Source organism: Tachyglossus aculeatus, chromosome 7, assembly GCF_015852505.1.
Source record: "Tachyglossus aculeatus isolate mTacAcu1 chromosome 7, mTacAcu1.pri, whole genome shotgun sequence".
Lineage (NCBI taxonomy): Eukaryota > Metazoa > Chordata > Mammalia > Monotremata > Tachyglossidae > Tachyglossus > Tachyglossus aculeatus.
Genome location: NC_052072.1, coordinates 57,961,814 through 57,966,771, shown reverse-complemented (window position 1 = coordinate 57,966,771; position 4,958 = coordinate 57,961,814). Strand labels below are relative to the sequence as shown.

Below are 4,958 nucleotides of genomic sequence, written 5' to 3'. Positions count from 1 at the left end.
CTTCCTCTCTTTGAACTCTCAAGATTCCCATTCTGCTTCCGCTGCCTGCATGAGACTGAAGGAAGGAGATCTAAGGGTGGGGAGGGAGGAATGAGGGCACTAGACTGGCAATTGGTAAATTAGAAGCTGGTGGCAGTGCTCTTGCTTCTATACAGCTGGTACCCCAAATTAGAACCTTCCTGTGGGGCACAGCCAGCTGACGATAGCTCAAGGAGACTCAGAAGTGATGGAGGATGTATACACTTTATTCCATACACATTTAGCCTTACAGAGCCCAGGCAGGCAGGGTGAGAGCCAGTGGGGAAGAGGAGTGGGCCAGACTGTGCCTTTTCCTTAGGTGGGGGGGAAAAGAAATCACTTTGCATCTTCCCACTTTAGGGTGTGTTACTAATCCTCCCCCCACCTCATTTGGCTCCTCTGGGAGGGATGGATGATGCAGAGCAGTCACAAACACACGCACACACACCCCACTGCCTACTCCTGTCCCTATACCCTGCTTCCGCAGGGGCACCTCCCTCGGGTGGGAAAGAGAGTCTGTACTCTTGAAGTCAGAGATGGGCCAATAACTCCCTATGGACCAGGCAGGGAGGAAGTCACATTAACTATATAATTAAGGGCCCCAGGCGACTTCACACCATCAGGTTCGGCTACAGAGCACCTGTCCCAAGCTCTAGACCCCTGTTTCCAGAACCCATCTCCCCGTCCAAAGAGGGGTGGCCCCTCTGACCCTGCTCTGGTCCTGACCCTTGTTCCCACACCAGACACACACACACACACACACACACACACACACATCCATCCATCGCCTCTTGGAGTTGCCAGAGACTGGTGTGGCACCCATAATGCAGTGTTTAACCCTTGACCACCAAAGGAAATGGCATTGGCTGGAGGATGGGATACAGTTGTGGGCTGGAGGGATAGGGTGGGATGGCCAGCTGGCAGCAGCTTGGTGTAAACCAACTCCCACCTGCACGGCAGGGCCGGCGTAGTGCCCGCAGCATCCCAGGAGTGGCCAGTTAGTCCTCCACCAGCCACAGGACAGGGTGGTCCGGTTCAGGTCCGGGTTGTGGCTTCCTGGGGATGGATGTGACCATTGGTTGGCTGATGAGGTGTGCCCTAGACCTCCTAAGGGGAGAGTGCCAGCCAATCACAGTTGGGAAGTGGGGGGAGAAAGAAGGCTTGGATGGGTCTCCCATGGGGAGCCCAGTTCTCCACCCAGGGAGCAGGAAGTTGAATAGTAGCTTGGTCAGGGGTCACTGGTGGGCCACATGAGACTCTGTCACTACTCTTGATTTGTGAATTATAAGGATGCTGTGGCCTGCACGTATGGATAGCAGGAGGATAAGGATTCCTGCACTCTATTCTCTCAAGTACTTAGTATAATGCTCAATACTTTGAGCAAAAATGTTTAGAAGCAGCGTGGGTCAGTGGTAAGAGCAAGGGCTTCGGAGTCAGAGGTCATGGGTTCAAATATCAGCTCCACCATTTGTCAGCTGTGTGACTTTGGGCAAGTCACTTAACTTCTCTGAGCCTCAGTTACCTCATCTGTAAAGTGGGGGTGAAGACTGTGAGCCCCCGTGGGACAACCTTATCACCTTGCAACCTCACCAGCCCTTAGAACAGTGCTTTGCACATGGTAAGTGCTTAATAAAATGCCATTATTATTATTACTACATACCATTGATTCCTCCCACTTGTCCCAAACAGAGCTCCAACAGCCCCAGGCTTGGGGCATGACCCTCGTCGTCCCGTTCGCACCAAGACGTTCTCAGAGAGGCTGGGTCTGACAGGATGCCTCTGGGGCTCAGGCTTCTTCCTTGGCCCTATGGATACACCTGGTCAGGTCTCACAGCACTCTTGCTCGGCCCGCCCTGCTTGGTTTTGGAGAGGGGGGAGAGAGAGAGAGACACGCAGAGACGGAGACAAAAAAATAAAATGAAATAAAGCAAGAACCTTCCCACCCCCAAGACAGAGATAGGCAGAGACAGCACAGATTGGCTGCCACTCACACGCCCAGCAGGGGAGGCCCTAGGTGGCTTTGTCACCCCAAGGCAGGACACCTGGGGCAGTCTGGATTTCCCAGGACAAGAGTCTTAGCCCCAGCAGACTCCCTCCACAACATACCCACTTCCCCAAACTCTTACCTGTAAGCAGGATTGCCTGGGAGAATTCTCCAGTGGGGCAGAAAGAAGCTGCCAAGGCCCTGAAGGCTTTCCCAGTGCCTGTCTGGTCCTTCACCCCTGCTCCTCCTCCATTGCACCAAGGCCCTGCTGAGAGCTCACCTCCTCCAGGAGGCCTTCCCAGACTGAGCCCCTTCCTTCCTCTCCCCCTCGTCCCCCTCTCCATCCCCCCATCTTACCTCCTTCCCTTCCCCACAGCACCTGTATATATGTATATATGGTTGTACATAGTTATTACTCTATTTATTTATTTTACTTGTACATTTCTATCCTATTTATTTTATTTTGTTGGTATGTTTGGTTCTGTTCTCTGTCTCCCCCTTTTAGACTGTGAGCCCACTGTTGGGTAGGGACTGTCTCTATGTGTTGCCAATTTGTACTTCCCAAGCGCTTAGTACAGTGCACTGCACATAGAAAGCGCTCAATAAATACGATTGATTGATTGATTGATTGCACCAACAGTAGAGCTTAACTGGGACAGCTGACCCTAACTTTGGTCGGACTTGAGCAAGACCACACCCCATTAAGCCCCCTCTTTGGCAAGTTGGGTGGAGGAGACACAGCCCCTGCCCACTGGAAGCTTACAGACTAAGTCAGTCAGTTGCTTGTATTTGACCTCGGTGTGCAGAGCACTGTACTAAGTCCTTGGGAGAGTACAATGGAACAATACATCAGACACAGGCCCAGCCCACAGCAAGCTTCAGTCTAGAGGGGCAAACAGACTTTGAACATGTTACAAATGTTTTCAAGAGTTCAACATTAGAGCATACACAGCCCCTGCTCTCAAGAAGCCTATAGACTATGTGACGGACATTAAAATTGAGTTACACACAGGTGGAAAGGCATATACAACAATGGTACATGAAGTTGTGCACGCCAAACACAAGGTAAGCTTGAAAGGGTAGTACAAGTACGTAAACAGTAAATCAATACAGAGAGTGAAGAATGGCAGTATCACATTAAGACAGCAATAGTGCTTATTGAAGGCTCTGACAGCACTGTATGAAGAATATTATGGCGTTAGAGGCCTCACTTGCTTAGGACACCCATTTCAGTCAGTCATATTTATCCAGCACGTTGTGAGCAGTGCACTGATTCACACTCAGATTCCCTTCTCACCATGAGTGTAAAGGGGGAGACGGATATTAAATAGAAATAAATCACACCCATTTCATCAGGAGCCATGATGAGGGAGAAGTCATCCGAAATCTTCCACCGACCAGGTTCCAATTCAGTTTCCCAGTTGCTCAGAATCTATAAAGTATTCAATGAACATTGTTAGTGACTCAGTTTCTGCCGTTACAACCGCTGTCTTAGTCCGTCATATTTATCGAGCGCAAAGCAGTGAATTAAGTGTTCAGGAGAGTACACTATCACAGCACACACATCCCCTGCCCACCAGGAACTTATATTCTACTGTATATGGGTAGGGCTACTGAACCCCAACTCATTCCTGGGCTTTTGAGAAACTATAATGGAGTCCCACGAGGGTTGAAGGGGAGTCTTGTATCTTGGGAAGCCTAAAAAGGTGTCCCCAGACAGCCAGCTGAGGTCGGCGCACACCTGCCCTCGAAGGGCTTCCAGGTTAAGAGCCCTCAAGGGGCACATAATGGTACGGCCACCCCACCCTTCCCCTGGCAGTGGGTCTCAGATCCTGCCCCTGGGGGCTCACAGTCTGACATTCTGATACTGACGTTTCCAGGACCGAACCATGGCACTAAATCCAAAGAAGAGGTCGCAGGAAATGGTACAGGATGGTGGAGAGGCGGGAACCTTGCAAAAGCAGCCCCACGCCTTTCAACATTCCAAGTGTAGGCTGACATGTTTAGGTTGTGGAATGTCATTGGCTTTGGTGACTTTACGGTTGAGTGAGAGATAATACCTACCTGGGGTCTGGTAAGAGTACAAAGAAAAAGGCACAATGACAAAGACACACAGAGAAAAACACACACACACACACACACACAGTGAGCATGCACCCCCTAGTTTTTGTTCCATTCCTTCCTCCCCCCAAAGTCCTAGACCCAGAGCACCAATCGCCTCCTCCCTGCCTCCCCCCAGCGCCAAGAACAGACTTCAAAGCATCACAACCCCTTAACTTCCTCAGTTCCTGAGATATTGTATTGTGTTAATTAGACACTTGCTTCCTAGATTGCAAGTTTATCTCCCAGTCAGTAAAAACCAGAACTTGTGTCCACTCTGACATGCCCTGCTCCTCTGGCTCATGAGGATTGTAGCCCAATCAGAGGCTGAACCACAAACACCATTACCCCACATATCAGATTTCCTTATACCTACCCCCGCACTTGGAGCAGTGCCAAACACATAGCTAGTACTTAAATATCATCATCATCACATCAACAGTATATGGACAACTCAGTGGTATCAAACACATTCCCCCTACCACCCATAGCCCTCCTCATATCCCACACATCATTAATGCAGTTAACACTGACCATCTACCACTGGTCTCTGCCCCAACTCCAACATTCTCCACCCCCTTGTGAATTAATTAATACACAAGGAATCAGGTATCCCAACCCTGGATTATCAACCCAAATCATTGATATCAATACACACACAAACTCAATCATATTTATACTGTACCTTCTGTGGGTAGGGCATTGTATTACACACTTGAGAGGAAAAAGTAACCCCCAATTACAACCCCCCCAATCAAGATGTCACCACCACTCTTTCAGTCAAGTATCCCTAACTTGGGTCTCCTCTCCCTACTTCTCAACTTCCAACACTTCCAACCAGCCCATTACTAAATGC

The 4,958-nt window shown here is 49.7% G+C and overlaps 1 long non-coding RNA gene across 1 annotated transcript; it reads right to left on the bottom strand.

Annotated features, from left to right (window-relative positions):
• Positions 1-782: 782 nt before the first annotated feature.
• On the bottom strand, positions 783-3,431 carry LOC119930990. The gene is made up of 3 exons (XR_005451870.1): positions 3,347-3,431; positions 1,679-1,871; positions 783-1,074 (listed from the first exon to the last, which is right to left on the bottom strand). It is a non-coding gene; the product is annotated as an uncharacterized LOC119930990 (long non-coding RNA).
• Between the last annotated feature and the right edge of the window lie 1,527 nt (positions 3,432-4,958).